Source organism: Lactuca saligna, chromosome 5 (assembly GCF_052625555.1).
Source record: "Lactuca saligna cultivar CGN05327 chromosome 5, ASM5262555v1, whole genome shotgun sequence".
NCBI classification, from domain to species: Eukaryota; Viridiplantae; Streptophyta; class Magnoliopsida; order Asterales; family Asteraceae; genus Lactuca; species Lactuca saligna.
The window spans coordinates 27,263,699-27,274,370 of NC_136421.1; positions in this window are offsets into that span (position 1 = coordinate 27,263,699).

Here is a 10,672-nt window from a genome sequence, read left to right on the forward strand (position 1 = left end):
AGTGTCCGTCCCGATGATGATCCTTAGGCTAGGTCCCTTATGATAGATGTTTAGGGACGTAAAGTGAGGATAACGGGAACGGGTAATCGGGTTATTGTTGATTGATGAAATTAATAAACTTATTTATTGTGGGTTGAAAACCCTATGTGCTCACCAGGCTCCCAAGCCTGACCCACTCAGTTTTATGCATTACAGGTAGTGGCGCATGAGCATAGGTGTGATGTTTTGGACGAGGGATTACGGATATAGGCCTGTAGATATGAAATAATGTAGTAAGGCTTATATTGTACTGTTTATACTTTTGATCTGTACGAACATGACATCCCGAGTCTTTTAATGAAATACATTTCTATGGAAATGCTTTTGATAAATCTTTATCATATTATTGTTTTGGGAAAAATTCCGCAACCCTTTTTATTAAAAAATAACTCTGATTTTGAAATAAAGTATAAACAAAACCGGTCTTTTCTGGCCGTGATTTTGGGGATGTCACAGTGTAAACTCTACCAGTTGTACTATGTTAATGCATGGTGATGAACGATGTTATGTTTCATATATATTCAATGTTATGGTATTCAATTAAGTCACGACAGCCCTCGGACGTTTCCGCCGTCTGGTTCGGGGGTGTGACAGGTTGGTATCAGAGCTTTGTTTATAGTGAACTAGCATATCTAGCCACACATTGATATGCAACTATAAACCAAAAAGAGGGACTAACTTAACTCTGAGCAAAACAAGTAAAAATACAACAATAAAACATCTTTGCTTGCAGTAGGAACAAGGAACATAACGCCGAATCAAACAAAAATAATACTAGTATCTCGGTTAAATTCAGGACTGTTCTTAGTGGTATCAAGGGGTGGATGTAGCCTGATCAACTACATTCCCTCCAAGGTATAACTAATACATGTATCGATGAAATCATGATATATAGGGAACCTAAAACTATATCCCTATACCACCAAAAAGAGAACGCCTACTTGTTCTATGCAATAGTTGTAGCATCCTAGGAATAACGTTAGCATAATTACACACTCTCGCAGACAGCATGGCTGGTTTTCATCACCCCGGAGATCCTTACTTCCCTAACCAGGGAAACAACGGATGGCTAGAGGAGGAGCCTGAGGAAGACCCCGAAGAGGAATCTGACGGGGAACCGGAGGTTGGAGTCGAGGGCGAGCCTGCCGAATCGGAGGAAGATGAAGGAAACTTCGAGGAGGAACCCGATGACAGCGAAGGGGGTGATTCGGACGCGGAGTCCAAAGTCATCAACCCCCTTACCCGATCAGGGTGCCTGCTTACCGGGTGGGCCCCACTGGTCCTACACCTCCCTGGGGTATTGATCTTTGGAGATGGAGCAGACAGCAGAGCCAGCGACCCCCGTACGGCATGTCACGCGAGTTCTTTGACCTGAGAGACGGAGGAACGGCTGATCGAGCCCTTCCAGTCATGGTGAAACGGTTACGGAACATGGGCGACCTTGCCCAGGACACTGCTGATCATGTGCGCCAGTTGAGGACTAGGGTCGAGCGTGCGGAGCAGGAGATGCGTGACGTCCTTCGAGAGTTTCACATGAGGCAGGTTTGGTGGGAGTCTCGACTTCAGGATGCAGAACACTTGGTGGCTCGCCTTCAGGGAGCATCCACATCCTCGGCACCACCTCCGGACGTAGCTCATCGCGGTTAGGGATAGACTTATCTTAGTAGGTCGTTAGGAACTATGCTGTAACGCCCAGGTTTTCAGGGCTAAGCATTTTTGTCAATGTAATAGTCTAGGTCAACTATTGTAACTCTTTTTGAAGTAATAAATATGAAATATTTGAGTATTATGTGAATTATGTGTGTTTATGTGTTTATTATTTAATTATAAATGTATAATTAATAAAGAATAAAAATGAGCATCAAAATTAAAGTGTGAGATAATCCCGATATCTCTACATAAAGTTGTAGAATATGTCTCAAGGTTTCCGTACATATAAAGAATGCCGAAATCCGAGCTATAACGAAGAAGTTATGACCCGCTGAAGTTTTACGGCAAAACTGGCACGGCACCGGAAGACGTAAATAGTGAATTTACGATAGAAGACTTTTTAGCCTTAGAAATCTAAACAAAAGTCATATAATATGTTAAACTAAGAACATCGATAAAAAGAACGCCCAAATCTGACTTCGTATGAAGAAGTTATGATTTTTCTAAGATTCGGCTTAGCAGTACACGGCCCGAAACTCGAATTTTAGTTCGAGCGGTTTTTGGCTTACGCAACGTAAATGAGAGTTGAAGATCTCATTAATAGGAAATCACCGGTAAAAAGACAGACAAAAACAGAGACCGTATGTAGAAGTTATTAATTTTACGCAGACGTTTAACAGTATAATCTCCTTGTACTGTTAAATTTAAGATCGGTCGAGAATTAACGGACGGAGTCAAAATGAAAGTTGTAGATCTTATTATTACCTACGCATGGATATAAAGAACGTCAAAAACGGAAGTCATATGTGAAAGTTAAGGATTTTAGAAGTCGAAAGTGTGATGTGCGAAAATGGGTGATGTGGCACAATCTTGGCCATTGCTTTCTCCCCAAGGCTTGCCACCAGATGGTGAAATGTGGCACCAAGTTCAGCCACATTTCACCCTATAAATACCACCTCTCCCACCTTCATTTTCTTCACACCTTTCCCATTCTTTCTTCTCTTCACTCTCTCTCTCTCTCTCTCTAGAACCTCTCTCTAGCTCCGAAATCCCCCGGAAAGCCTAGGGAACCTCCCTAGCACGAGGCGGAAGCTCCGGTGTGCTCGACGGCTCCGAGAAGAAGAGCTTTTCGACTCGGAAACGCTGCTCCAAGCAAATCCTGGTTTTCTATAAAACCCGTTGTAAGTGAGCTACGCCTACGCTATTTTTAATATAGCTTTTATTTAATTATAGTAACGTTATTAGGAACTTATAATAAATACTTGGGCTATTATTATTGGTTATATAAGTATTTTTTGACGCTTATATAATAATAATAATAGCTAGACTATTAATTAGTCTCGACGAATAATAAACTAAACTCTAGTGGTAATAATACTAGGTTTCGTCGAAGAAAATTCGTTTTAAGAAGCGAAGCGCTGTCTGAGTTCGGAATCACCACCTTTTCAGGTGAGTGCATAGTTACTTTCAGCTTACACATAGATATGAAGTATTTAATATAAATTACGTGCTATGTGTGAATATTATCTGAATACTTGCTATCTATGCTGGATGAACGTTTTATACATGTTTTCAAAGATTTAAACTGTATATGTATTTTATATCTACAAAATGTGTTGGGTAAAACATAGGTAGATGTAATAGTTGCTGTGTGACAAAATAAAATAATGAGAGGCCTCGTTATAGATGTTATTGATGATCCAGTCATCCAGCGGAGTATAGATGACGACCACGGACTATTCTAGACAGTCCAGTGGAACACTAGCAGGCTCGCAACCTGTAGGTGTTTATTTGAACTGTGTGCTCACCAGATGTACTCCATCCCCCACATGGTTGCCTATTAGGACATTTATTGCTGAGGAATCCCCTTAGCAGTAGTGTCCGTCCCGATGATGATCCTTAGGCTAGGTCCCTTATGATAGGTGTTTAGGGACGTAAAGTGAGGATAACGGGAACAGGTAATCGGGTTATTATTTATTGATGAAATTAATAAACTTTTTTATTGTGGGTTGAAAACCCTATGTGCTCACCAGGCTCCCAAGCCTGACCCACTCAGTTTTATGTATTACAGGTAGTGGCGCTTGAGCATATATATGATGTTTGGATGAGGGATTACGGATATAGGCCTGTAGATATGAAATAATGTAGTAAGACTTGTATTGTACTATTTATGCTTTTGATCTGTACGAACATGACATCCCGAGTCTTTTAATGAAATACATTTCTATGGAAATGCTTTTGATAAATCTTTATCATGTTATTGTTTTGGGACAAATTCCGCAACACTTTTATTTAAAATGTTACTCTGATTTTTAAACAAAGCATAAACAAACCGGTCTTTTCTGGCCGTGATTTTGGGGATGTCACAGTTGGTATCAGAGCATTAGTTTAAGCGAACTAGGAATTTGTAGGATTTCTAGACTTAAACTTAGAATGCTAAGCGATGATTGTGAGGTGTGAGCACTAGCTTATTTTAGGAATTGTGCCTAAAATGCTTTTATGTGCTAAATGCTTTATGCATGATATGCTGTTATTTTGTTCGGATCTATGGTCTGTTGCCGATCGGATCTGGAAACCTTATGTGTTTAGGATTCTAAACGTATGACTACGATATTAGAATTAGCATGTAAACGTTTCGGAGTGATAAGGACGATTTAAAACGTCTCTCCTAAATAAAGATCTAAATTCACCTTATTCGGTGTATAGATCAAGATGGAAAGGACCCGAAGCGGAAACGTGAATGAAAATGGGAACAGAAACCAACCCCTAGTAATTGAGCCGATACCCGTTGTGGTAGCCGCTGCTGAGCCAATAACAATGGCCGGAGTGAAAGCGATGATCCAGGCAATGATGGATCGTTAAATGGAGGAAACCAGATTCTTGCTCCAACAAAATGGAGAGGAAGCAACTATTCAGATCGAACAGCCCAAGTGAAACGAAGGGCAGACTGAGGAGGGAAACTACAGTGGGACCGTTGGTCAAGCCAACCCACCAATAGTTCAACAAAACAACCAGGGTGACGAAGTCGAGAGGAATGGATGCAAGTACAAGGATTTTCTGACTTGCAAGCCATCGACTTTCACGGGAAAGGAAGATCCAATCGGGGTCATGGATTGGATCTCAGAGATGGAGTTAGCTTTCATGACGTGCGGTTGCAGAGGAAAGCTACAGACCACGTTTGCAGTGCGTCAGTTTCGAGGAGGTGCTGTACGTTGGTGGAATACCTTGGGGAAGACTTTAAGCCCCAACAAGCCCCTGCAACTGACATGGGCAGAATTTCTGGTGCAATTCAAACAAAAGTACTGCTCAGCTCAAAACCTGCTAGAGTTAGAGAACCAGTTTCTAACCCTGAAGAAGGGAAGCATGTCAATCGATGAATACACGAACAACTTCACAGAAAACATGGAGTTTGCCTTGCGTCTTGTTCCGGATGAGCTAACGAAAATTGATAAGTACGCAAAGGGACTTCCATGGGAGTACGCGGTGCCAGTACGTCAGGCACCTACTTTGGAGGCAGCTATCTGGGCTGCCAAGTCTGTGGAGGACATGATTAAGGGAAGAGCTGCCAGCAAAATCGAGGTTGGCGAGAAGAGGAAATTTCAAGGGTCTGCTAAACCCAACAAAAAGAAGAGCAATTTCGGTTCAAAAAAATTCGGGGGAGGAAACGAATTTAAATGGTGCGAGAAGTGCAAGAAGAAGCACTCGGGAAAATGTGGCGATGAAGTAACCTGCTACAAGTGTGGGAAAACGGGGCACTATGCCAATGAGTGCACCACCAACAAGAAGGTGTGCTACGAGTGTCGTGAAGAAGGGCATATTGCTAAGGATTGCCCAAAGAAGAAAGATGCGGGAAGGCCCAACATACCACCAAAGCCAAAGGCGAGAGCCTTTCAGATGACGCTCGAGGCTGCAAAGGAGGCAGCAGACGTCGCTTCAGGTACCTTTCTTGTAAATGGTTTGACTGCAAATATACTATTTGATTCCGGAGCCAACTACTCCTTTGTGTCGCATAAATTTAGTGCGAAATTAGCATTACCTGTAGAAAAACTTGATAACGCCCTAATTGTAGAAGTTGCCAGTGGCAAATTCGTACCTGTTAGTAATTGTATTAGGAACATCGTCATTGACCTAAACGGAAACGAATTCCATGAGGAACTATTACCCATAAAGTTAAACGGTTTCGACATCGTTTTGGGTATGGATTGGCCTAGCGCCAACGATGCCGAGATATTATGCCGAAAGAAGATAGTTAGGATAAACCCACCCGGAAAGGAATCATTTATGGTGTATGGGGACAAACGCAGAGTGAATTTTGGAATCATCACCCTGATGAAAGCCAGGAAATGTTTGTGCAAAGGATGTGCATCATACTTGGCATTCGTAATCGATGCTAAGAAGGAAAAGAAAGAGGTGCAGAATATACCGGTTGTGTGCGATTATCCGGAAGTCTTTCCCGAAGATCTTCCCGGATTACCACCTGATAGGCAAGTGGAGTTTCGTATAGACTTGTTACCAGGAACAACACCGATAGCAAAGGCACCTTACCGATTAGCACCGACGGAGATGAAGGAGCTCATGACGCAACTTCAGGAGCTGTTGGACAACGGTTTCATTCGACCTAGTTCATCACCCTAGGGAGCTCCGGTGTTATTCGTGAGGAAGAAGGATGGAAGCATGAGGATGTGCATAGACTACCGAGAGCTGAATAAGGCAACGGTGAAGAACAAGTATCCATTGCCGAGGATTGATGACCTATTCGATCAGCTGCAAGGTTCAAGCTACTTCTCAAAGATCGATCTTAGGTCAGGATATCATTAGCTGAAGGTGAGAGAGCAGGATATTGAGAAGACTGCATTCAGAACAAGATATGGACACTACAAGTTCTTGGTTATGTCATTCGGACTAACCAATGCTCCCGCAACATTCATGGATTTGATGAATAGGGTTTGTAAACCATTCCTCGATAAATCTATGATAGTGTTCATCGACGACATTCTCATCTACTCGAAAAGCCAGGAGGAGCATGGCAAGCATCTACGAGAAGTGTTGGAGGTGTTAAAGAAGGAGAAGCTTTTTGCAAAGTTCTCAAAATGCGACTTTTGGATACGGGAAGTCCAATTCTTGGGCCATGTTGTTAACCAGGAGGGAATAATGGTTGACCCCGCCAAGATTGAGGCTGTAATGAAGTGGGAACGTCCGAAGAGTCCCACGGAGATTCGAAGCTTTCTAGGATTAGCCGGATATTACCGACGATTTATCCAAGGCTTTTCTTCGATAGCTGCTCCATTAACAGCTTTAACCCATAAAGGAGCTACGTATACATGGAGTGAGAAATACGATAAGGCATTCTAGAAGCTAAAGAAGAAGTTATGTGAAGCACCAATACTTTCTCTACCCGATGGAGTCGAAGATTTCACGGTTTATAGTGATGCATCTGGAGTCGGGTTGGGTTGTGTTCTGACCCAAAGAGAAAAGGTGATAGCATACGCATCTCGACAATTGAAAGAGCACGAAAAGAACTACCCCACTCATGATCTGGAGTTGGCAGCGGTAGTATTTGCCTTAAAGATATGGAGGCATTACCTCTACGGCACGAAGTGCAAGCTCTTCATTGATCATAAGAGTCTCCAGTATCTCTTTAATCAGAAGGAGTTGAACATGAGGCAACGACGCTGGCTAGAACTTCTCAAGGACTACGACTGTGAGATACTTTACCACCCAGGTAAAGCAAATATTGTTGCTGATGCTCTCAGTCGGAAGGTCAATCTTGAAAGGAAAAGGCCAAGAGCGTTAAGAATTGAAGTCGTCTCGACGATTGTGGAAAGTATCAGGAAAGCTCAATAAGAAGCCTTAGAGAAGAATGACCGAAAGAAAGAACGTTTGGGAAAAACGTTAGTGTTCGGTACAAACAGTCAAGGACTGAAGGTATTCCAAGATCGAATTTGGGTACCTAAGACGGGAGGAATAAGAGATTTTCTAATGGAAGAAGCACACAAGACCATGTACTCGATTCATCCCGGTAGCACTAAAATGTATAGGGACCTAAAACCCTACTACTGGTGGCCGACGATGAAGCTAGATGTTGCGAAGTATGTGGCCGAGTGCGTAACATGCGCGAGGGTTAAGGCACAACATCAGAAACCGTATAGGAGTTTAGAACCTTTACCTGTACCCATGGGTAAATGGGAAGACATCACCATGGATTTTGTGAGTAAACTGCCCAGAACGAAGAACGGACACGACATGATTTGGGTAGTCGTGGATCGTTTCACCAAGAGTGCACACTTCATAGCAGCCAACGAGAAGTGGTCTATGGATAAGCTCGCAAATGCTTACGTGAAGGAAATTGTAAGACTTCACGGTGTCCCTCTTACGATTGTGCCAGATCGTGATAGTCGTTTCACGTCAAGGTTTTGGAGGAGTCTACAAGAGGAGCTGGGTACAAAGTTGTGTTTGAGTACTGCTTACCATCCGCAAACTGATGGTCAGAGTGAAAGAACGATTCAGACATTGTAAGATATGCTGAGAGCATGTACCCTCGAATTCCAAGGGAATTGGGACGAGCACTTACCTCTAGTAGAATTTTCCTACAACAATAGTTTTCACTCGAGCATCAAGATGGCACCTTATCAGGCCTTGTATGGACAGAAGTGTCGTACGCCGTCTTATTGGCTTGAAGCCGGAGAGAAGCAGTTTATGGGCCCCGAGATAGTCCATGAGACTGCTGAGAAATTGAAGGTGATTAGGGAAAGAATGTTAGCAGCTCAGGATCGTCAAAAGAGCTATGCTGACAAGAAAAGACGACCGATAACCTTCGAAGTTGTAGATTCCGTTTTACTTAAAGTCTCACCGTGGAAGGGACTTATACGATTTGGGAAACGAGGAAAGTTGAGTCCAAGGTTTATTGGACCGTTCAAAGTTCTTCAGAGGATTGGGAACCAAGCTTACAAGCTGGAATTGCCCGAAGAACTCAATGGTATTCATAACACCTTCCATGTGTTTTATTTCAGGAAATTCATGGGAGATGTTCCCGACATAATTCCAATCTCGGAATTAAGGATGGATGAGAATAAAAGGCTGATCGAAGAGCCTGAGGCAATTGTTGACCGTAAGACTAAGAAGTTACGACGCAAGATGGTCGACTTGGTGCTAGTCCGATGGAAACATTCGAATGGGCCGAATCTCACTTGGGAAACAGAGGATGACATGATGAGTCGCTATCCACATCTGTTTGCTGATGCATGATTCCGGGACGGAATCATCCTAAGGGGGAGAGAATTGTAACGCCCAGGTTGTAACAGCTCAAATTTTCAAATAAATTTTTCATTTAAAACAAAACATCATTATTCGACAAAAGGGTTTATTCCAAGTTTATTTCAAAAGTATAAATAATAAATCTCCAGGATCTTCAACAGTGGCAGTGTGTACGTGTCACGCCGGCGCCTTCCCACGGTCATCACTAGTACCTGAAAAACATAAACACAACTAGTAAGCATAAATGCTTAGTGAGTTCCCCAGTATACGAGTTACCCACATACGCCTTCCGGCCCGGACCTTTCGGTCCACATAACATTGCCTTCCGGCCCGTAATATAATCGCCTTCCGGCCCATAACATATCGCCTTCCGGCCCGTATTAGATTGCCTTCCGGCCCATAGTATTTTGCCTTCCGGCCCATAATAGTATAAAACATAACACATGTAACATAACGCACATAACACGTAAGTCATACATCATACCGTTCTTTCTGTCACATAAAGTCTCGCCTTCCGGCCCGTATAAGCATACATCACATATAAGCATACATCACATATAAAGCATCTACCTCTCTAGACATAACATAAATATAACACATACGACCTTCCGGTCTCACAGTCAAACCCTTCCGGGTGAAGTATAGTGAGAAGACTCACCTCGTAGTATGCAAGCTATAAACCCTTCGAGCTACTCGCACTCGATCCGCTAATCCGCAGGTTCCCTATAATACCACATACCTTTATTAATGATCTTATCAAACAAGACAACTGACCCTACTAAGTTACATACAGGTCAACGGTCAATCTTGACCGGACTCGTCGAGTGCAAAGGGCAACTCGGCGAGTATAGACACCCTGACTCCACTCGCCGAGTCTGAAGAACGACTCGGCGAGTCCTAGTAGATCTTCAAGCTACTCGCCGAGTCTGAAGAACAACTCGGCGAGTTCTAGTGAATCTTTAAGCTACTCGCCGAGTCTGAAGAACAACTCGGCGAGTCCTGGTGAATCTTCAAGCTACTCGCCGAGTCTGATCATTGGACTCGGCGAGTCCTCGCCATGCAGCCAATCCGCTGCCTCCTGTATTTCGCACGATTTCGAAGTATATAGATATGGGGCTTCCTGGACTTTCACATATACTAATACAGGGGTTTTTAAACACTTATAACAACACTACAATCTAGCAATCCCTTAAATGGGTTTCCTAAACCCTAAAATCGCATTCAACGTAAAAGCTACAGATTGTGATCCGAAGATTACCTGGAAACGTTTTCCCTGTGTCCCCAACCTCCAGTACTCGACTCCTTGGACTTCCTTTGATCACCACCTTGCCCCTCCTTGTCTAACAATCTCTTCAAGCTTCCTCTAGCCCTCACTTTTGCTCCAGATGCCCACAAACTCCCAAGGTATCTTCAATCGGCCAAAAGACGCGACATGACGGCCATAAGATCATTATATACGATTCAGAATTGAAACGGCTAGGGTTCAGCTGAATCAGCGTCGACTCGCCGAGTCCCTATTTGGACTCGTCGAGTCCAGTCGCGTATCTGCGACTGCGACCAAGACCATGGCCCTACTCGGCGAGTCATGCACCAACTCGCCGAGTCCCCTCCTAAATGTGCCCAAAAAATAATTTAAAGAAATACCTGAAATTCCGGGCTGTTACACGGGTTTTCAGGGCTAAGCATTTTTGTCAATGTAATAGTCTAGGTCAACTATTGTAACTCTTTT